A 25,513-nucleotide genomic window follows, 5' to 3' on the forward strand; every position below is an offset into this window, starting at 1 on the left:
AATATAGGCAATTGGTTGGAATCTCTATATCTTTATATTCTTACAAATTTTAAATTTATTGTTTCATCTTCTACAAGCAAATCAATTACCGAAGTAATAGATCAATTGGTTGGAATCAAATCTATTCTCATAATTAGTGTAATTATGGTTACAGTTTCTATATTTAATAGGTATATTAAAGATACGACATTGAAGATATTTTGTTTTGATTAATAGAAGATATTGGCTTTTGAGTTTGTATTTATTGATTTGTTTTTTATAAAGCTTAGAAAATCAATAGGATGATTGGTTGGTTGATACATCATATAAAGAAAACGGAAACTATAGGTGGTTTGAATCTTGTACATCGATCGATGCATGATGTAAGTTGACTATATAAAACTTGAGCATGATCATTTCAAACTAAAGTATAGGTATGTTATATGTATTTGTTATATTGTAGTTAATATATTTTAAATATTACATATGTCAAGTGATTCACGTTTTCGTAAAAAAATAAAAATCAAGTTCATTATTGGGCTGTACTCAGTCCGTAATAAGCTACATTAAATATATGATGTATTTTTAGGTTTATTTAATGATATTAAATTTAAATTTGATTAAGAAAAACTCATTAATTTAACTGGAAAAGACAAGCATTAAAATAAATAGGTTCATTTAATAATATTAAGTTTAAATTTGATTAAAGAAAACTCATTAATTTAACTGGAAAAGACAAACATTAAAATATATAGTTTAATTTAATTCTCATTGGCATGAAAGTGTAAATAAATTAGAAAACTTACAGGTATTTTTTAATGGGTACTTCTCTTTTAGTAATATAGATGTATAATGAATGTATGTATATACGCGACATGATATTAATGCTCGGTTTAAACGGTTATCTTATATGGATTTCGGCTTAGTACCGTCCGGCCCATAGTCCAAAACGTTGGGCCTTAAGTCCCATTTGGTATTTTCAACTGATCCATTACAGATCCAGACCCACGAGTTCGGTTTGGGCTAGGGTGTGGGCTTCGGGTTCAGTATAATACGCCCAGGCCTACTTCTAATCGTCCAAGGTAGTCTTCTTGCCTGCCAAAATAAACCAAGAACATGTGAGAAGCTGCTTGTTACTTTACTATCAAGATTCAAGACACATCAATAACAAACTAACATACCTAAGGGAATGTAACTAGGTTTGCTGAATCCACGGCCACCACCATTGTCTCTTCCTCTGCCACCACCGCTACTTCCACCACCACCAAAATGACCACCGCCACCACCACTGAATCCACCGCCACTGCTATCCCTCGATTTAGCTTCATCGACAAGAATATTCCATCCTCCCAACTCAGTACCATTAAGGCCATACGCCTTCTCTGCGCGTTCCTTAAAGTCAATGTACGCAATTCTGCATTTAACATAAACACCTATTAAAATAAAATTATTTATTCATATGATTTTATAATCATTGTATCTTATAATAGAAAAAATTTAAACCTTGATCACAAAAGTTTATGTGAGACTTTTAACAGTTTTAGTAATTTATACTCGTTTTGAAAAATTCAAAATACAACATATACAAAAAAATCTAACTTTTTGTTATATGATTAATGTAATTGTGTAATTTGTTTTAATAAGAAATAATTAAACAAAAATGATAGAAAGTATACCGATTGTTAGCAAATCTTTATTATTTAAAATCATTAATTGTCATATATATCTTAATCATGTTAGGTAATTTTGTAGGTTTTATTTAAGAAAAAATATATAATAATTTTAATTTGATAAATGAATGGTCCATAGTGGACGTACTATATAATATAACATTTCCTAGCAATTTAATTTTGGACTAACAAAATTCTCAATTGATTCTCAAGCCGCCACGTAAGTAAAATTAGCTTCCAATTACGTGATAACTCAGTATGACACTTTTTTAATTAATACAAACTACATGTTATAACTTTTTAAATGTTCCTTTTAATATATAGGGGATTTCATTTCAAAATTACCATTAGGATTAAGTTATTAATAGATACAAGTTACTGAAACAAGTAATTAATACATCTATTTATCTATCTATCTATTACAATAAAATAGACTATTCTCGTGCCTCCACTTCACTCTTGTATATCTGAAAAAATGACACGTGTCATAGTGTTTTTAATGCTCGAAATGTTCTCTTGCAAAGATTTGATTATTGGACTAACTATTTGAATCTGATAAATGCAATGGGCTCTTAAAAACTTTTAAGAAAAGACCCATATGAGTCATCCTCTCCAAAACCCTAATTTTCCACTTATTCTGGCAGAGAGAATATCAGAGTAGCAGCTCTGATTCACTTCAAGAGGTAGCCATTAAGCTCACATTTAATCTCAGTTAACGCCAGAACCAACTAAGTCACGTTAATCGCTCCACACCGCCCTCTTCATCTTCTTCGCAGTCTCTACCCTATAAATGGCATCTTCGGCCACATGGTTTCCAGAATCATCTCTCTTTTCCACTCAACATATATACACGGACCGCCGAGAGAGATGGTGACGTCCCAGATATCGTTTTCCAAATTAAAGCTCGGAGATTGCAGCTTAACCGTTGTCACACTCCTTTTCCGGTGAGCTGATTCTCGCTTGGATACGTTAGAGATTTACCCAGCAATCGGGAACCAAAGAGCTGACAGTTACTTTCATCATCTCGGAACATTCTTCCATCACTGTAGATGACCAGCCAGCAACTGAGACACAGCGTTTCCACTCATTGGAAGATTTCGAAGCGAACTACGGGCTGACAGGGGACCTCTTATTCATAGTTAAACATGATTGTTTATCCCTCAGCCACAGATTAACCACCCTTTCCCGGGATAATTTTTTCCACACATATGTAGATGTCGTCGGGAACATCAAGCTAAGCAACGGGCACCAAAAACGTCCGATTCCTGATTCTCGAGAGCATGGACAGGTCAACGACTCGAGGTCTTGGTCAACCTACAGCCTAGAGAGTAAGAAGTTCCAGTTTTATATTTCAACCCCTCTTCACGTGTTCTCTCTATATTAGTTCTCACACCATATGAACAACAAACTGCAGGGCCCAGTTGAAGGTTACCGTGGGACCAGGCTGCTGAAGATAGCAGTCGGAAGTTTGACGGAAGTCTACAAATGCATATCGTCCTATCAATCTTCTTTTCAATCAAATATCATGTTATGTATTGGTTCCCGATTTACGGTTGATCAGGATGGAGCAGGAGTAACATGATATTTTGTTCTAAATGGAACTGTAAAATCGCTCTTTACAATTTCGTGTTCCATGAGCTGCTCTATCTCTTAAGCAATGTTTTCCTCTGAAAAAATGGAAATTTCACTTTAATCTTCAGATTCTCTCAGTCACCAGCTTCAAGGTATTTTCATAAATAATTCACCGTATTGTTCATTGCTTCGGCTGCAAGAATAATATTTTCTGTTTCCACCTCGATCTCAATCATTGATGAAAAGATAAGTCAAAGCCAAATTTTTGAATAAAACCAGAACATGAACTGTACAATTCTTTGTTTTGGTTAGAATGGTGACAGAGTTATACTGGTAAGGTTGTTGGAACGACTGAGAAGTTCTGTAACATTACAAAAGAAACGAAACACTTTTGTGTGTTTGTATGTGCGTGTTTTTATTACATAGATTTTAAAAGTCTTATGAGTCTTGGTATTTTTTTAGTACTATGAACAAAAATGTAAAGAATTTACATCCCAATATCAATAAAATTACAAAATCAATGTACGTAAACTTTTTGAATAACAAAGCTTTTGAACAGAATTTAAAAATTTCACATTTTCAAACCAATAAAAGTGGACTTTAGTAAGATTTTAAAAATCTATAAACCAATAACAAATGAATCTCAAATTTATTGCAATTCCTCTGGAATCCATCTACCATCAAACCTTAATTTATTAAACCACATCTTAACGTCCTTTCAACCAGCGGAAACCAGTGCTACACTAATATCTTTGACAAACATCTGTTCATTTAATTTTTATTAAGAACAAGCAACTAAATTTTGCAAACCACGCCTGAACACGTGAACTCCATGTTCGATTTAGATCACTTAAACCCTTAAGCAAGTAACTGAATCTAATGATAGAGAACATTCCATAGTACAGAATGGGAACATCACACATATTGTGAAGCCTAAAATTCTGTTGCATCCAAACTTCAATCTCTGCCGTTGCTGCTCTTCTCATTCTATTTAACTTCCCTATCAAGCAGTCTACACAAGCCATACTAATTTAAGATGCTCTAATACCATTTCCAAGACACCCAACAGAAATATACACAAACAGTTTGCAGTAGTAAACATCATTTCAGAGAGAAAAAGACTTTTATTCACCACTTTAAAGCTTGCTTCATTATTAAGTCACGTTGCAGAAAGCAAAATGCAGAAAATGCAATTGGTTGATGAAATGCAAATAGACATTGAGATAACATATATTTATAAGCAAAGATTATCCTTTCCATGATGTTTGTTAGCCCTTCTCCTTGGAAGGAAATCTAAAAAACAATGTCTAAGATGCTCATTTTTTCCTCAAACATTCTATGGAACATTCTCTCTAAAATAAAAACTGTCAAAGTAAGATGACTGTTACACAAAGATGATCAAACTAATCAAACAATCAGTAAACAACCAAAGGCTTATCGTAAAAATAATGATGCAAGGCTTTTTTTAAATATCAAATATATCAATAATGTCAGCTCAAAAAGGGGATCTGGGAACCGTTACAAGTCCGGTCGCCGGAAAAACAGAAGATTCTAGGTTACAGTCACAATGTTCTAATCCTACAAGTAAAACCAAGCTAAGAGGAGAGGAGAATCGGTTGGGGGAAAGAAGACAGGGGAGCAAGCTTCCTCCTCCGTTGAACACGGCAGCTGTAGTTTTCGAGCGTCTGGATTTCACGTCACCGGTGTGTCCAAGACCAGTAATCGCTCCACCACCAGTTGTCGTCACCTTTAGCCACACACGGAGTTTTCCCGCGGCCCCAAACCGCCGGCTTCAAAGAACAAGGTCCGGCTTCAAACATATTTGAAATTTAACAACAGAAGAAGATAAAACAATAAATATCAAACCTTTTTTTGTTTGCTAATATGTAGTAACATTTAAAAAGAATATGTTGCACATACACATTATTTAAAAGATCATATTTTAAAACAACAATGATAAACTATGGAAATATAAAATATATATTGGATCAAAATAACATTAGAACAAAAACAACACCAAAATAAATAAAACAAATAATAAAGCAAAACTATACACTGAACTTTTTTTTGTGTAACTGAAATATACAGTGAACTTGATATTAATGGGTATCTGAAAAAGAATTTGATAGGGCTTCGCATATACACTGCAATATCAATTGTAGAGTAAATATGATGTATAATCATGTACGCAAACACAACTTCTGCAGTGTGCCGACAATCGACGAACATATTTTACATCGAAATGACATCATCATTGCCGATCGTAGTGTGGCTAAGGAGAGAGAACGACAGGGAGAGTGATGCAATCAATATCCATCTATCTGCTCCTATGCTGCTTCTCTTTCTGCTGCATATAGTATACCACTAATTAACTTTATTATTTTTCCTATGCGGGAGAAATAACATCTATAAACAAAAGAAGCTTTATACAGAAGCGAAAAAGAAACACACAACAATATCACGAGAGTTGTACATCTACACTAAATCACACATATAACTCTCACTACTCAAAACTTAGTCAAACCTTTCAACCACCCCATCCCCAGAAGCATTAGCAACCCTAGCATCCCAGAAATCATAGTCTATGTACACCCAATCAACTTCACCGTCACTGCATCTCTAAAACAAATCTTCCAAAACCGCAACAGAGGACATCATACGAAACAAGGTCCAACAACTACAATTTCGCTAACACCTTTAAACAAGTCAAAGTGACGCACACTTTCAAATGTCTTAGCATACATTCCTTTTTAAAACACAAACTTATGACCTATAAATCCATTACGATCAATAGAGCCTTTATCACATAACCTACATCCCAGACATTAAACATCTCACATACAATAACAAAACAACTAACCATAAAACATAACACCATACTTCCAACTTAACCTACATACTTTGTAGCCAACTCTTACTAAAAAAAACTAATAGGCCCCAACGGCCAACTTCATCATTTTCACTTGCTTGGCAAACAACCCACTTCCATCTACATATAAAACAAGCAAATATAACTCAGATATTTTCATCCCAATTAGTCATCCAACCACTATTGTCATAATGCCTCCTTCTAATGGTTGGAAATAAACTAAATTCTTCAAAACTTACAAACACCCCAAACCACATGTTTTCACACGTACCACATGTTCACCCACACATTAAGTATATTGCAAACTAATAAGTAGAAGTACACAACTTCTAAACACAATATAAAACCACTACACATCCTGGAGCACACAAGCTAAACACATTACACAACAAACAAATAATATCCCGCGCGAAACGCGGGAAAACCACTAGTATATAATAAGACAGAGAGCCTAAACTATGGATTTTCTTTTTTTTTTCTTACACAGTGTATGTTTATTTTAACTTTAAATTTTTTTTTTTTGGCCTAAGTTCTTTTACTTTTTAAATTCATAATAACATCTTACGATGTTAAATATTCCTTAAAATAATTTACAAAAACTGTATGTTTTGTGTAGTATTGCTTTAATATATTGATGCTTGATCTTACATCTAAATATCGTATTGATGTATCTGTTTGTTTTGTAAACTATGAACATTTAATCTTATGATGTATACACTCTCTGAGGAATATTCAGGTCTTAGGCTCCGAGTGGTAACTGCGGTTTGAGTGGTGCGGGACAAGCGGTTCAACTGCGGTGCGGTTTTAACAGTTATAAAAAAGTATAGATATATGGTATATGTAGAGATTTTTGTTACTGTTAATTGCGGTGCGGGGTGGGACGGTTATAAACATTCGAAGCCTTGGTTATGTGTAACATAGATTTTTACAATAGAACTTAAGGTTTTAACCACGCGTCAGTGGTTGGGTGGCACAAGACGTTTTGTGAATCTCTAAGAGACCCGAGTTCGAATCCGCGCTGCTAACTCATATAAACAGGACACGTAGCCACCGGAGCTTTCACATTCTCTCTCCGGGGAAAGGGGTCACCCAACTTAAGGTTTTTAGTGTTTTATGATCATTGTTATAGGTCGAAAAAGAGTTTTTAAGAAAATAAGAAAAACAGTAAAGAGATATAAAGATACAATAATCTTATTTGGTTCCGTACACCATTTGGTTTTAAGTATATGAGTTTGTTGTAGATGGTTGCCTAAAAAAGCTGTAGATGCTAACTTTCATGACATATGAAGATTGTTTGATAGTGGAGAACAACAGTCATCAAACCATCATCATAAGCAGAATTATTATAAATAAATATATATATATATATATATTCTAAGATTACATATAGATTCTGAAACACCATACGTAAGAACTTGATTGTTATTAAGAAAATGGAAATTCAGTGATTGGAAAAGAAAATCAGTTTTATTCAGTTGTATAATTGTGCTTAACAATTTATTTTTATGAGAACACAAACATGTAGGATAAAAGAGTATTAGGATCATAACTATTGCTTAGTTAACTATTTATTAAACTCACAGTCTTGCTCAACATCTCATATATATGATACTACAAGAGAATAGCTCTATTGTAACGTAAAAATTGCGACGTCCATTTTCGCTAATAATTTGCTATGATTATTGCAATATTTTTGCAATAATAAATATTTGTTACAGTTTCATTACAAATTTATTGCAAAATAACAACTATAACAGAAGTTGCATATTTTGTTACTAAATTGCAATTTTTTTCAACATAAACAAATATCTTGAAATTTTGCAAGAGACGTTCAACATTTTTGAATCATTGCTAATTTGCAAAAAAAAAAAAATTTAAATAAATATATGGCAAAAAATGTGACAGTGATTATATTTTTTATTATATGTTTTATAGAAAATAGACAATATTTGTTTATATTGTGTATTTAAACATGTACACTATTTTTTTTTAAGTTTCAGATTCTTAAGATTTTGTTAATAGTTTTATTTTATGAAGTTCATTTTGTTTTCATCATATAATTTACTTATTCCTATTCAAAATAAAAAGAAATTAGACAAAAAATAACTATAAATTAAGAGGATGATTGGTAGTTGTTGTAGGTGCTGTCCACAGCTCTATTTATTTCTACAGCACTAAATTCAGAGGATGATTGGTAGTTGTTGTAGGTGCTGTCGACAGCCCTATTTATTTCTACAGCACCAAATTCACAGCAATCAACCTTTTTTTTTTTTTGAAACCACAACTCTTGAAATAACCTACAGCTGTACAAGTGCTCTGCAAAGCCAAATATCCAAATCAATTGTCTAGTGCTTTCCATAAAATTCTACAACAATAAAATCTAAAGCCACAGCAAAAAGTTTATATATTTTTTTCTACAGTAAAATTTTTAAAACTACATCCATTACGAATCTGACCATAAATATGCTATATACATAACATCTTAATCTCTTCTTATTTTTTTTCTTTTAACTCAGATAAAGATACGTGACATACGTCCAAGGTTTAATCAAAAAACTAATATACATTATAATGAGGCACTTTACTCACTACTCAACGCGCCACGTCAGCGTCAGGTGGACCCACTTAAAAAAGTGTGAAAAAGTGTTCAATCCATTCTTTGAACCTGGGTTATTCAGATACAAACACCAACATTAATACCACTAAACTAAAGGATAATTTGTTCATTGATTGTCGAAACTAATATATATTTATGAAGGTCAAAAACTCTTGTTTCTTTGGCTTCCTCTGAGGGTCAGGCCTACAAGTGTATTATGGGTTTCATTTTTATATAGGATGATTCATCACGTTATATGAAGAAAAATCTCAAGTTTGCAACTATTATATTTTCTCATATTGTAAACCGTTAATATGAGTTAGGGTTCTTTTCATCATTGTCTCAAACAGATTTGAGTTACAGAGTAGCGCCGTGTGTCTGTTCGTAATCTATCTTTTCACCGGTGAACTCTTCATCTCCCCATTTAAATCGCTTGATCATAAATGTTCCTGATTTGTAGCCCCTCTGTAAACCCTATATATATGATTCTCATCTTTGATGAACCCAATCTGCATCTCCACAAAACTCATTGATTCTTCTTAGCTTTAAGCATGTTTTAGAAAAATTTTCTTTCTGCCTCTTCAGTTCCGCAAACCGTTGTCCCCGGCGTCCGTCACTCAACCTTCGAGTCTCCCAGTCTTGGTCGTAATAGTCATAGCATAGCCGCTGGCCTCCTCCGCTTTTGAGATTCCCCGAACTTCAAGAAAGACAGTGAATTTATGAGAATCACGGTTCTCTTCCTTGATGAAAAGGTAAGTTAATCTTCGATCTATTACACTTATTTAATATAATTGTTTTTAATTGATTTCGTGATTATTTGTTAAATAATATTATTTGCAGATTGCGTGATTCACGGATTCATTTCCGCCGGACTTGCTAATCATTACATGTCATCTTTGAAAGTTGGTTCAATTGTGAAAGTCGATCATTTTGAGGTTTCTAGGTGCTCAAACATGTACAAGATAACTGATCATCTATTCCTCATTTGTTTCATCCCACCAACCATTATTGATGAAGTCATCACGGATGCTCCTAAGTCAATCTCCAGTCATGATTATACTATTCGACAATCTCCAAGTGATTGTGAACACAAACCTAGAACACAAGTGTATATTAACATATTGCATTTATGTTTATATTATGTTTTGATATCATAACTGATATTTAAACTCGCATATGTGGTTTGTCAAATCCGTTCTGTCCAGGGTTTTGACCTCACAAAAGAAACAACTCGAGTCGTGATCCGTCTCCTCATTGACCCATAAGAAACAATCAACACACAGTTCCCTTCATATTACTGTCACTACAAGAAAACACAAGTTTTACGATGGCAGTTTTCCTCGTTACTTCGTCGTAAAAGCAGTGTTACGACGAATTACCGAGGAAACCCGTTTCGTCGTTATACGTTTGTCGTAACGCATATATCCTCGCTAATTCGTCGTAAGTTAGCGAGGAAATAATTTCGTCGTAAAAGCGAAGGAGGATATTTCGTCGTAAAGACCACGTAAAGATTCCACGTAAGGACGTCGCTAAGTTTCCTCGTAAATACCACGAAAAACTTTCCTCGTAAAACCCACGTAAATAAATACTCGTAAAATAAACGTAAATACCTTGACAGCTTTCCACGTAAAGAAAACGTAAAAACCTTGATAGATTTCCACGTTATTTCCTTGTAAATGTTTCCTCGTAAAAACCACGTTAAGCTTCCACGTAAAGAAGCCGCAAAATTAGCTACGAATTTACTTCGTTTCATTATTTTATAGAAATATAAAAAATTATAATTATAAATATAATTTAAATTATTTAAATTATTAATAAAATTAAAATTCTAAAAAAATCAAAACCAAAATATTTTATATATAAATAAGTTTTGAATTCATAATACAAGAACCGAAATTAAAAAGAACTAAGGGTGGTCGTTAATTAATCGCCTCGTAGAATTCATCACTCCTCGCCTGAACATCCGCCTCGGCATGTGAGTCGTCGGTCGGTGACTGGCCTGGGATAGGATTTTGTTGTCGCATGGTCCTCAACAAAGTCGCCCATTCCGGATTTGTGGCCGCTACAACGTCCAAGAAGCCCTCGAGTCCACCCATACGAGATCGCAGCTGAGTAGACTCTCTACGCAGCTGAGTAGACTCTCTACGCAGCTCTTCGGACTCCCTACGCAGCTGAGAGACTTCATCATCCCGTCGCTGAACATAAGACGATGTCGCTCTCGGAACATCGTTGACGGAACCAATCCCCAACGTCCGTCCCTTTTTTTTAGGGACAACCTTAAAAACAAAAAATAAATTTTGTTAGTAAAAATTTAAAGTTAAATTAAATGAATATTTAAAAAAATTAAAATTTTAGAAAATTTACCTCCTCGTAAAGCTTATCCACTTCAGGTGTGGATAAGGTGACGGGTAATCCATCGGTGGACTGTTGGGTCAGCTGGGTCTGGCGTTCTTCAACCCGAGCAGCCAAATCGTTGTAGATTTGCTCGGACTTGCCATCTATAAATCGGCCCGCCTTGTTCTTGTGGGTCCTCTCGTAAAGTTGCATAAGAGACGGGAATTCTCCCGTCTCTTTGGCCTAAAAAACATTTAAGAAAGTTGTTAATTAGAATATATATAAAAATATACTAAAAATTTAATATAATTAAATTTTTAATTACCATTTCCAAACGGACACCGGCGTGGGGTTTTTGGCCCGTAGTGTGAAGCATCGGCCCGTTCCCGTGCTCATCGACTGTGTTACGGGAGTTAGAGCAAGACTGGGCGATTCTAATGGAATCAGGAAGACGCCAATATCGGATGAGGCCATCCCAGACATCCGTGGTGAGCTCAGCGGGTTTGCCACGCTCATACCCCTTCACGATCCAGTCACCCTTCCAGTTGGAGACCGTGTCCAACAAGCGAACTTTCGCCTTCGCTTCAAACTTCTTCCTCACCCTCTCAGTGATCCCCAAGGCCCAATTATATTTTTGCTGTTGGAAAAAATAATTTATAATTAGTTTTTCAGAAAAAAATATATATATAAATAATAAAAAAATTTAAAGATATATATTTAATTAATAGAACTTACAGCGTAAATTTTGAACCACGTCTTTCTGACGTAGTGGGGCGTCGTTTTCCAGTTCGGATGTGCCATGGAGAAGTAACCTTTTATCGTATCGGTTACGTCCGATGCAAGACATCCGTCAATCCCCCACCTGAAAAATACAAATTTAAAATATAAATTATTTTTTAAAGTTATAAAAGAATTTAAAAAGAATAAAAAAATAATGAAACATACCATAAAGTTCCGTCCGGTCGGTCGGGGTCGATGACTGGTAAACCTTCTCTGCCTGGCAGACGGAGAATGTCCTCTACGGTGTACTGCGAGTAAGGAGCACTCGGAGGCACCATCAAATCGGGATGAATCTCGGCCGCGGGCATCGGAGGTGCCGGCATCGTAGGAGGCACAGGAGGAGGAGGCATCTGGGGAGGCACGTGAAGAACCGATGGTGCACTAGAAGAAGGAGATCCAATGACTCTCTGAGTGTACTGAGTCTCGGGGACAGTCTCCTGACCCGAAGAACCGGGAGCTGAAGAAGACGACGGGTCTAAACGACTACCCGGCTCACCGAACATCTCTCTGTAATGGGCAGTAAGTCTACCTTTTCGAACCTGAGAAAAAAATTTAATTTTTTAAATTTTCGTGAACATATACTTCCCAACATTATCCACCTAATCAACACTAAATAACATAAGATCCGTAAACCTATCTAAATTCCCTATACTAACCACCTAATCTATCCTAAACTAATCAAACTAGAGAGGAATTAGAGAGACTTACCATTGCTACGAATTAGGGAGGAAGTGGAGAGGAAGTGGAGAGGAAAAACGGAGCGAGCTCGCTCGGGATATATATAAGATTACTTGTCCTCGTAATTTCCTCGTAAACTTACGAGGAATTACAGAGGCCCGCGTTTTCAGTTACGACGAAATAGCGACGAAATACAAAGGCCCGCGTTTTCGTTAACGACGTTTTTACGACGAAATGGGTTACGTGGAATTAACGAGTTAACCAGTTACGAGGAATTAGCGAGCCTTTATTTTTTATAAATACCCACAACTTTCCTTCTCAAACCACACACAAACTCACAAAACACACCCTATCTCAAATCACACTCCTCACCAAAATACTTTTCAAATTAGAAATATTTGAAAAAAAAAGAAGAAAAGAAGATATTAGAATTTATGTGGGTGAGACTTAAGTCTCGCCACATATAATTCCAGTATCTTTCTTTTTTTCTTTTTTTCTAGTTTTTATACTATGAGGAAGTAGCAAGTCCCGCTTTTCACCAATTTAGAAAATTTGGAAAAAAAAAGAAGAGAAGAAGATATTTGGAACTCATGTGGTCGAGACTTACGTAAGTCTCGCCAAATGTGATTCAAGCATCTTTCTTCTCTTCTTTTTTTTAGTATTTTTAATATTTTCGTCGTAATATCGTCGTTATTTTACGACTCTTTTACGACGATTTTGGCTTACGTGGAATTAGCGTGCCCCGCTTTTTTTAATTTCGTCGTAAACTCCTCGTGGCCTTACGAGGTGTTTACGACGAAATCATCCTACGTGGAATTAAAGAGTGCCTCCTTCGTCATGTACTTTACGTGGTATTTACGTCAATTTACGTTACGAGGTCTTTACGACGATTCTGTCCTACGTGGAATTAAAGAGTGCCTCCTTCGTCATTTACTTTACGTGGTATTTACGTCAATTTACCTTACGAGGTCTTTACGACGATTCTGTCCTACGTGGAATAAACGAGGATTACGTCGTACATTCGACGTCAAATTACGAGGAATTAACGACCAGTACGTTTAAATCCCTAAAATTCGAAACCCCAAAACCCCATATTCCTTATCTTCTACTTCATATATTCCAAACCCCAACTTTATTTCCATTCCAAACCACAATTCTCACATTTACTTATTTATAAAACAAACTCCCACAATTTCTTATTCATAAAACAAACTCCCACATTACCTTATTCATAAAACAAACTCTCACATTACCTTATTCATAAAACAAACTACACAAAATCAAATACATCAATCGGATACATCGACATTCTCGTCATCACTAGAAATATCATCATTTTCATTAAACTCGTCTTCTACAGCTTCGTCTGTGGCATCATCGGTAAGATCTTCGTATTCGTGATTATGCGGATCAATGAGAAGGATGTCATCAACTTCTTGTTCAGGTTCCTCGACTTCATTTATCTGTTCTTCTTGCAATGGTGGTTCTTCTCCACTGATGATTCGTCCTCGAGGTGTAACTTTGATCACTGCTAACCAATTTATACCCGAATCTCTCATCCGAGGGTATGGAAGGAAGCTAACTTGGTCTGCTTGTGAAGCTAAGATGAAAGGCTCGAATTTGTTGTACCGACGTCCACCGTTGACATCAACTACACCAAATTTGTTAGACCGAACACCTCTGTTGACGACGGGGTCGAACCATTCACATTTGAAGATGACGCATTTCAGCTTCAGTATCCCTGGAAATTCGACTTCAATAATCTCCGTCAAGATCCCGTAGAAATCTGTTTCCCCTTTCACACATATTCCATAGTTACTGGTCGCCCGCTGTCTACCATACTCATATGTGTGAAAAGTGTAGCCTCGTGTGAAATACATCTGTGATGTGGTGACCTTTACAAGTGGAGATTGAATTACTTCGTGTAACCACTTAGGATAATCTGCATCGTCGTCATAATCAACCTGCAAAAATAAAGAGAACATTAAAATACAAATCATGTATGAAAAAATAGTTTGAGTTATAATACCTGATTCCGCAACCACTTAATGAAGTGCTGATCTTTCCTTTTGTCTACGTCACTTGTGGATATACCAGGAAATGTTTCTTCGACTTGAGAAACAAATAGGCTGTAAAATTAATCACATTTCATAGGAATGAATCTCTTGCAATTATATAATTAATTATATGTGTTTTGAAGTGTCCATATATGTTACCTTTCAAAATAACGCATCAATGGATCCTCGCAATTGAGTAGAATATAGGTGTGTGCACTATGAGCGTCTTGTTCACTCGACCACCAAACCTCTTTAGACTTCCCACCGAGTCGTCCAATCTGGCTAAAGATGTCTGGAACACCAGCAACTGCATATGTTGGCGCAACTCCACCATCATCATATCTTCTTGGAGCTCTTCTACGGGTACGTACTTTTGACGCAAAGTAGTACGATGTGAAGTGAGAAACTTCTTCCGTCAAACTTCCAGCAATTATAGAACCTTCAACTTTGGCGAGGTTCTTTGCTTTTCCCTTCAAATATTTCATGGCTCGCTCATACTGATACATCCATCCGTAATGTACAGGTCCACGAAGCAATGCTTCATATGGGAGGTGGACAGCTAGATGCTCCATGACGTCAAAAAATCCAGGAGGAAATATCTTCTCCAAGTTGCACAATAAGATGGGAATGTTCTCCTGAAGCTGTTCTACAACTTCTTCTTTAAGAGTGCGTGTGCTCAGATCCCTGAAAAATGCTCCAATGCCTTTTATATTCCAAAAACAATTAAACACATTGTTAGTCGTATATTATTTTGCAAACTAGACCGTTATAAAATTATTGTGATATAAAACACTACGAACCTGCAAGTGCTTCATGTACGTTTGTTGGAAGTAGCTCCGCAAATGCAAAGGGCAGTAGTCGTTGCATAAAGACATGACAATCATGACTCTTCATCCCAGAGAACTTTTGACCCTTTTCAACACATCTAGAGAGATTTGAAACATACCCATCGGGGAACTTCACTTCTGATGCCACCCAGTTGAACAACACCGACTTTTTTTCTGAAGACAGTCTGAATATCGGAACGGGAACTTGTCCATTGCTTTTAATATGTAACTCGCTTCTTGAGCAAATATCCGGCAAGTCCAACCTCGATTTTATGTTGTCTTTTGTCTTCCCTGGGACATTCAATATTGTATTCATGATGTTCTCAAAGAAATTCTTCTCTATATGCATCACATCGAGGTTGTGGCGCAGAAGAAGATCCTTCCAATATGGCAACTCCCAAAATATACTCTTCTTGTGCCAGTTGTGATGAACACCGTAAGAATCAGGCATATTACGAGGGACATGCCAATTACCACCCCAACGAACTGTTTCGTTAGCTCCGTAGTAGTCGATTTGTGCTTCAATTTGTTCTCCAGTTAGATATGGTGGAGAAGTGTCTCTCACAACCCTTTTGTGCCTAAACAAATTCTTGTTTCTTCGGTAAGGATGGCCAATGGGAAGAAATCGACGATGACAATCAAACCAACTTGTCTTCCTACCATTCTTCAGTTGAAACGCATCTGTCGTTCCATTACAATATGGACAAGCTAATCTCCCATGTGTAGTCCATCCAGACAACATCCCATATGCAGGAAAGTCACTTATGGTCCACAAAAGCATAGCTCGCATCGTAAAATTCGTCTTCGTTGAACAGTCATACGTCCTCACCCCTGTTGACCACAAATCCTTCAACTCTTTTATCAGTGGTTGTAGGAAAACATCCAGGGACCTTTTTGGATGGTTCGGACCAGGTATCAATATCGTCAAGAATAGCAACTCCCGTTGCATGCACATCTCCGGTGGCAGGTTGTATGGCGTAAGAAAGACTGGCCACAATGAATATTGTCTCCCTGACATTCCGAACGGACTAAATCCATCTGTGCATAATCCGAGATACACATTCCGGCTATTGCTAGCAAAATCCGGATGTACTTTGTTGAAATGTTTCCAGGCTCTTGCATCTGATGGATGAGTCATCTCACCATCCGTCTGAGTATGCTCGGCATGCCATCTCATCTTTGCAGCAGTCTGCTCTGATTGATACAATCTTTTCAATCTGTCTGTAATTGGTAGGTACCACATCCTTTGGTACGGTACCCTATTACGTCCCCGTCCTTGCGGCTTGAATCGTGGCTTCTTGCAGAATCGACATACTTCTAGCTTCTCATCATCTCCCCAATAGATCATGCAGTTGTCGATGCAGACATCTATCATCTCCGAAGGCAACCCAAGACTATAAACTAATTTCTGAATCTCATAATAAGAATCAGCAGACACATTGTCTTCCGGCAAATACTCTTTAAACAAGTCCGCCCATTCGTTCATGCAACTTTCAGGTAGATTGTGATCAGTTTTAATATTCATCATTCTAGCAGCCAACGACAATTTAGAGAGACCTTCTCTACAACCACTGTAAAGTGGTTGATTCGCCGCGTTTAACATTCCGTAAAACTTTTTTGCATCTATATTAGGTTCTTCATCTTCATCATGAGCTACGAATGCATCAGCTACCATATCATGAACCCTATCATAATCTACCATCTCCTCCTGATGGTAACTATGTTCATTATGCAAATGATGATTAACCGGTTCTTCCTGAAAATTGCTATTACTACTACTAGCTTCATTCTGATCATAATTATAACCTTCCCCATGTTGAAACCAGATATAGTAATTTGGCGTGAAACCTCTATTTATTAAATGCTTCCAAACATTTTCACGGTTTGCCAATTTCGAATTGTTGCATTTCCGACAAGGACAGAACATCTTACCACTTTCTTGGGCGAGCGGTGTTGAATCTGCTTGGTGCATAAATGTCTCCAGCCCCGCAAGGTATTCTTTCGTCACTCTCCCGTTAGCATCTCTATGCATATACATCCAATTCCGCAACTCGTAAATAGTCCCAGAGCCAGCCATTTTTTTTTCTTTCACGTTTTTTGTTGTTGGTGTGTTTAAAATGATGTTCCAACATCCATATTTATAGAAAATTTCGAATCTGGTAGTTGTAATTTTACTATGAAATTACGACGAAAATTAATTGTATGGCCAAAAAAAAAACGTGAGCCACCTACCAAGTTGGTGGATTCAAAATTTCCTCGTTAAGTACACGTAAAATATTTCGTCGTAAAGCACTCGCGAAATTTACGTGGCTTTTACGAGGAAAAACTATTTCCTCGTAAAAGCCACGTCAATTTACATCGTCTTTACGACGAATATTTTTTGTCGTTACCTTACGACGAAATAACGATGCTTTCTTTCTCAACGTACGTCAACGTGTTATTTTTCTAAAGTTTGTAGTGCTAACATCAATGATCAAAAATATTTTTTACCCAAGATCTGTAGTCGTCTATTTATCTCCCTTACTTATGAAACTAATTTCACACAAAATTTTATTTTACAGCTTAAAAGAAACTACAACAACCCAAACAATCAAAACACCAAAAACTATAATCCCAAAAAAGACGAATCATTAATGATCACCTCTCTTTTTTCTCTAATCTTACAAATAAACTTCAAAACAAATATACCGAACCAATCACCTGAACTAAAACTCAACGACACCTACATCGAGTCAGCTCAACAAATACAAACTACACGGCCAGATATTTAACAATTTACAAACTTATTTTCGCATATGCTTACGATGAAGACGAAGACGGCAACCAAGATCAGTGAAATCGCCTAAACGAAAAAGCATAGTAAGTTACAAACTTTGATAAATACAACTAAAATGATTTTTGTTTACATATTACGCATCAAATAAAAAAGAAACAAACACAGACACACCAAGAGATTTAAGAGACAATCTCGACAAACACAAAGGTGGCAATAATATCTCCACCTTCTCACTCCTCTTGTCTTATGAAAATAGCTTACATACCCAATGTCAACATGCCAGTGCTATTGTCTTCTTATTAGAAATATATAAATTTGTTTAAATTCCATTAAGGCCAAATACTGAGAATTGTCACTTATTTTATAGTTATTTTACAAGTCTTCATGTATTTGTTTTAAAGGTCCGGTAAAAGCAACACGTTTAAAACTTAAAAAAACCATATAATAAACATAATAAGGATAATAAAAATTATTACTTAATACACACAACTTACAAAACTAAACTGACGTAAAAATATCCAGAAACAAAAGGTATGCTCAACAACCTTAATATAATTTTAGTACTCTCAACAGTACAAGAAACAAATTAAAAATACAAACAAACAATAAGTCTCAATGACACACTAATAGACTATAGATTTTACCCACTTTTAGCCATGATCTATAAGTGTTATAATAACTAATTATTACTATACAGAGTTTATTTAGAGTGTTTACAGGTTCAGGGATGATTTGGAGGAAAGTGGTGCTTTTGGTGTCTTTTAGAGCTTTTTGAGTGCATAATACACAGGCGCGTCAGATGTGTAGCTATGGATGGAGATCATTCCACCATTAGATTGAGCCCATATTTTGACACACGATATAGCTTGGAGTTAGATTTCTAATACCGCCGGTTTGAGATCAATCATAATCCTGTAGCAGAAGTTATGCCCGTTTTACTGAATAGTGGTCAGTCTGCCTCGCAAGAAGAAGCTGTCGATCGATGACACAGCATTGGTGTCGATCGACAGTGATTCCATAATATGGGCTGAGCATATTTTATGACCGCTGAAGCCCAGAAGCAACTCCAAATTACCAGAATACCCTTAGACGACCATAAACCCTATTTATGTTATTTATAAGCCATTGTTGACGGCAACGCTATCTAAGCTTTTTTTATTCTTGTTATTAGTTAGGAGAGAAAGGAGGAACTTATTCAGAGTACTCCTGGAACTCCTTTTGTTTTTATTATCTATTCCATTGCAGTTTTATATCTAGATTCATCTATGATTTTCTATGACAACTTCATGTGTGAATAGATCCACCTGTTAGGTTTAGATTCAAATAGGTTATGAAGGATTAGCCCAAAATATAGAACTGCTAAGTTGTGATATTCATCATAGGATTGTTCTTACTGCTTGTGTTCTAGAGTCATGAACTAGAACCCTGATCTTAGAATCATTAGGCACAAGCGATAGCTTGGTCTTTTCTCTGAACTGAATTCTATTGAGCTAGGATTGCTAGAAACATACGAGAGTTGATTTAGGAACCCTAGTGAACACATATTCAACCCGATCGTAAAGCTTGCTAGAAGCAATATCGATCGATGATCCAATAGATCAATCGATCGATATTGTGAAAGGTGTATCGATCGATATTCCTATAGAATAATCGATCGACACTTTCTTGTGATCAACAAACGAGAGTTGAGATCCAAGATCTAGATATTAGACTATCTATACAACAGAAGTTGTTAGATTTGTACTCCCAATTGAGTTCTATAATATCTTGCAAGCAAAAATTAGCCTCTATATCATTATAATCCTGATTACATGAATAGAAATCCTAGATTTAGGAGCCATCCTTTCATCAAACAACTCCCAGCCAAGCTGAACAATTGTCTTGTTCAACTTGTTTACTGCTTTATAAACTATTAGCCTAGCTTAATCATAAACTGTTTAGATCTAATTGGTTCCCTAGTTTCATGTGAATTCGATCCCTAAATACTACAACTCAACCTCTTATTTGAGAGAGTATAAATCACTCCTTATGGTAATTTGAGTGATATCAAATTTGGCAACGTTGCCGGGGAGCTTTGATCGCCATTAAATCTTGTTTAGTTAGATTTAGTCTAGGTTTTACTACTGTTAAAAAAACTAATAAATTTTTTTTGGGATGAACAAAGTCATTTGATACATGATGAACAGTGTCGCATTGTCCAGCTGTCTCATCACTAGTCAAGCTGCTCTCTTCATCTTATTCAATCCTTCTAAGTCCCTTGGTCTATTTGTATACCTAAACTTAGGTTTCTCATGATCCATCCTGATCATTCACTTCATTACAGCTTGTTCACGATCAATTCCCATGATCTGAACCAAAACAGTCATGTTTCTGTTGAAACGTCTATGTCCCATGTCAGGTTCCAGGAACGGGGACATGACAACCTCCCTGCACAAATTTATCTGGCACAATCTTATGCATAGTTTTTGATCTTCTTGGTAATGATGGCGTAATTAATTTGCCAGATCCGGCCAATGCTGTATACCAGCAATACTCTTTCCTATCTGATCATTCTTATGATCCTCCTTAGTTTCTTTCATTCCACTCTTTCCTCCAATAGTTTCATTTTTGCCTTCCTCACCATCTTCACTAACTTTTATAGTATCCTCTTTCCTTACTTCCTCATTAGCTTTCTCTACAATGATCTCCTCTTCAATACTTAGAATTTTCTCTACTTGGTTAACTGCATCTCCTTTATTTTCTACTTCTAGAAAAGCTGAGAATCGATCTGGTGTCAAAATCTTCACCTGGCCATACTTCAGATTAGGACTTCCACTCCCTTTCCCTGGTGTTACATCCTCCCAATTTTCTACTAATTCACCCTCCTCAACCTCCTTTACAGTACCAGCAATTTGGTTCTCCTTTGCTGCTTCTGTATTTCCTTCTTTAGGTTCTGCCTTCTTTGTTGTTTCTTCTATTGTTTTCACCTCTAAACCATATTTCCCAATAACTGACACCTTTATTATTTGCTTCACTGATTTTCCTGAGCCATCCTTCTTGTTTTTGATACAAAATTTATCATTGTGCCCCTGCATTCCACACATATTGCATCTTAGTGGTAGCCACGGGTAGTAGAATTAAACCAATGAAGATACACCATTCTTCGTCAAATTTATCTTAGTTGGTAACTCTTTTGTGAGATCAGCATTGACAAATATCTTTGCAATCTTAAAGTTCGAACAAGCAGCAGTCTCTGGATGTAGATGAACTGGAAACCCCGCTGCACTCGCAATAAAACTTAGCCCTTCCCATGAAAATATCTGGTGTCTATTCCGTGCCCACTAATGGTATGTTTCCTATGTCCCACATCCCTCTCTTTAGAATCCGAGCTCGCATCAATGGATTCAGAACCTTGAACTTAATTGTAGTATCATCAACAACATGAACATCAATCTGCATATTTTTATCACCTTGATTCCATATTTTGTTCATAATAGCATGAACTCTGGCCACATGTGGAGCTGTATCCAAAAATTTACCAATCAAATAATCTTTCCAACGATGATTCACCTTCTCAATAACATCGTCTGGGATCTCTACAACCTTTTGTCCCTCCTTTCTATGGTTTCCAGAGCATATTTCTTCAAAACTTTCTTCTCCCATGCAACATCAACCCATGATGGTACCTCCGATTCGGATCCTCTCATGATATTCTCCAGTCTTCCCCTTCCATTTTGATTCTCTTTTTCAAAAAACCAGCTCCCTTCTCCTGACCTTCCGATCCAGTGACATCATTACCTCCTTTTTTGTTTCCCGATCTCGATCCCTCCTCATTAATCTTCAACCCAGATCCCCTCAATAGGTTTTCTGGATCAGAGATCTCACTCTGCATCTCCCGATTATCCCTAACCTCCGTTAAAGACTTAGGTAATCCTGGCGATGCCGCCGAATCCATGTCGATGAAATCTGTCGCCAAAATCAACTTTTCGGCCTCTCAAAGCGGTGCGTTTTTGCTTTATTAGTAACTCTGTTGATCCTCTCAATGTTTTCAACTATATGTTTCCACCTTTGGGCTTCTTCTAATTATTTGATTCCTAATTATTTGATGAAGAAAAGGGTTTTATCTTTTTCAATACAAAAAACAAACAAAAACAGAGGTGTTAGCACAAAATAAAAAAATTGGTCGAATTATAATTTTTTTTTGTTGGCTACTGTATTTGAGATTTAAAAACTAATAAATTAGGATATCTAAATAATAATCAACTAAAAGATTTTATGTTGCAAATGTGTATTACACTCTTTTAATTTCAACCACTAAATCAAATATAATCTAATTTGATTGTTAAAACTAGTTAGAGAATTTCAATTATCTAATCCTTCTTGCACTAACCATCATCATATAGTTTGATCATCTATTTTATTGGTTACTAAAATTCAAAATAAATAAATAAAATAATATAAATATTTAATTTATAAAAATGACATAATTTCTCTATTTTACTATTTTTTAATATTTATTAAAATATTTCAATTAAAAATTATTTATTTCTTTATTTTACTATTATAATTATAAAATATAACTATTTATTTTAATATTGTTTTACTTTAAGTTTCATAATAAGTAGCAGGAAAGAAAGTCTATGATAAAGGAAGTTGAGGAAGACATGAAAGATACTAAGATTGTTGTTCTTGCAACTTGGTGAAGTCATATATTGATAACATGAAAGAAACTGAATGATAAAAGAAATTGAGGAGGACATGTGATACCACTCAAATTACCCTAAGGAGTGTTACTCTCATCAAAAGAGGTTCAGATGTAGTACTTAGGGATCAAATCTACAAGGAGCTAGGAAACAATTAAATCTAGTGTTTATTAATTCTAAGAGTTGTAAATGTTTAAATGAAATAACAATAGTAACAAGCGAAGTAAATAGTAAATGTAACTTGGTTGGAAATGATATTAGATGCAGGGCCACTATTCAGGTGTTGGAGATTATAATATCTATAGATGTCTATTTGTTGCATACATGATATGTTAGAGCTCAACCGCTTAACTCAGTGATCAGCTGTCGCATGTTTCACTGGTTAACAGGTTGTTGGGATCAAAATCGGTCACGACGGAATCAATGCCTGAAAGTCCGTAAAAATTAACATGAACGTTTTTACGAAAAAGTAATCTTCGTAAAGATATCTTTACAAAGAGCCTTGCGGTAAAATCTTGTTCAAATCTCAATCGAACCACTAAATACCGATTGTCCGAAGGAAACAGACATGTATCCAATTCGGCCGCGGACAAGCTCGAGTACGGCAATCGGACCACGGACATGCCAAGCTCGATCGATACGCGGCGACCAAGCATGCACACAGCTCGGTCGCTACGTAGCGACCGAGCGTCCGTCCCGTAGCGACCGCGCTCAGCCAAGCTCGGTCGCTACATAGCGACCGAGCGTGCGTTTTGTTCGGTCGTTACGTAGCGACCGAACTCTTCCGAAAAGTCGATACGACACCAATTCATGCATTCTCGTCTATCCTACGATGCTATCTCCCGAAGAACGTAGCGAACTCAGTTCATGTCTTCCGACCATTCTAAGACATCAATCAAACTTTGCGGTAAAAACCGCGGAAAGTTCGTTCTTTATCAAAAGAAGTCGTAATAAACGTTTCGAGTCGGAAGACGGCCCAAAGGGACCTAAGACACGACTCGAGGCCCAACTTACGATTTCTTAACCAAAAGCCCATAAACCGTATGACGGTTTACGCTTGGCGCGCAAGGAAGGATAAATGTCAAGTTTCCGCGGATAAATACGAAATTTTGAGGATAAATACGAAGATCGGAAAAAATGGAATATCTCCATTTTATGCTATGACGGCTTAAGGGCAGAAGATTAAAAGCGTAAACCAACCTTGGAGCTAGTATATAAGGAGTCCTAGGCGAGAGGCATGAGGAGAAGTTTTTAGACTCGGAATTCTTTGCACTTAGAAACTTTAGGCTTTATTCTCAACAAGTTCGGTTTCTATGACTGGCACTCAATTACTAGATGAACTCGCCCAGGCAGTTCGGTCTCTTGTCCAGCTTTATCAATTGAACTACGTTCGGCTTGATCCTCGAAAGGGGTACGTAGGCAGCCTTTAACAAGGTTCAGTCCGAAATCAATCAAAAACCTTTTGTGTATCTTTTTCGTCTTTTGTTATCGAGCTGCGACTCAACTAGGTTTGAGCTTTTAGGCCGCCAGAACTAAGTAACTCGCTGACAGCCTTTGCGGCCAAAGCTTTTATGATCTCTTGTAATGATCGCAACGCTCTTACCCAGACTCGAAATAAGATCTACTGTTTTCTCTAAACTCGTTTGTTATCTTTTCATGATTTCCGCATATATTCGGTCACTTGTCGTTGGCTCTCGCAGAGATCCGGGACCTCTGGGTAATTAGGGTTTTCCTAGTTTCCTTATTTAAACGGAAATCGACAGTGCGAATTTCGGTTCCCACAGTTTGGCGCTAGAAAGAGGGGGGGGGGTAACGGATTACTCTTACTCATGGCCACAAAACGCTTGATCGAAACGATGTCTGGATATATGAAAGACAAACTCGCAGCACTGACTGCTCCTATGGCCAACGCTTACGCAAACGCCGTAGTTTTCAACAAAATCGAAAACTTAGTCGCGACCTTCCGCCACAGGAAGAGCACTAAAACAAGCTCGTGATTTCTCCCTGTAAACACGAAGGAAAATGATAAATCTTATCAAAACACCGTAAGTTTGGCTCATTACCGAACAAAAGAAATCTCGATGCGTAAGGGTTTTACCAAAACACGTTTTCCGAAAACATTTCGGAAGGATAAAACTTATTCTACCAAAAAAACAAAACCGCTGAAAAACCCCTACGTTAATCGCGGAAAAAGGAAACACAACAAAACGATTACATAGCTCGGTCACTACGTAGTGACCGAGCATGAACACGGCTCGGTCGCTACATAGCGACCGAGCATACACACTGCTTGGTCGCTACGTAGCGATCGAGCACGCACACGCTGCTCGGTCGCTACGTAGCGACCGAGCACACGCTGCTCGGTCGCTACGTAGCGACCAAGCACGCACACTGCTCGGTAGCTACGTAGCGACCGAACACACACACCGCTCGGTCGCTACGTAGCGACCGAGCACGCACACACTGCTCGGTCGCTATGTAGCGACCGAGCACGCACACACTGCTCGGTCGCTACGTAGCGACCGAGCACGCACACACTGCTCGGTCGCTACGTACCGAACAAGCACGCACACTGCTCGGTCGCTACGTAGCGACCGAGCACACACACTGCTCGGTCGCTACGTAGCGACCGAGCACGCACACCGCTTGGTCGCTACGTAGCGACCGAGCTCAAGCCAACTCTCCACTCGCTA

At 36.9% G+C, this 25,513-nt stretch overlaps 1 long non-coding RNA gene across 1 annotated transcript; it reads left to right on the forward strand.

Moving 5' to 3' along the window:
* Nucleotides 1–1,630: 1,630 nt before the first annotated feature.
* On the forward strand, nucleotides 1,631–10,142 carry LOC103833327. Its single transcript, XR_626165.3, has 3 exons — nucleotides 1,631–2,977; nucleotides 3,064–8,231; nucleotides 8,298–10,142. It is a non-coding gene; the product is annotated as an uncharacterized LOC103833327 (long non-coding RNA).
* Nucleotides 10,143–25,513: the final 15,371 nt, after the last annotated feature.

The sequence above is a fragment of the Brassica rapa genome, chromosome A08, assembly GCF_000309985.2.
Source record: "Brassica rapa cultivar Chiifu-401-42 chromosome A08, CAAS_Brap_v3.01, whole genome shotgun sequence".
Classification (NCBI taxonomy): domain Eukaryota; kingdom Viridiplantae; phylum Streptophyta; class Magnoliopsida; order Brassicales; family Brassicaceae; genus Brassica; species Brassica rapa.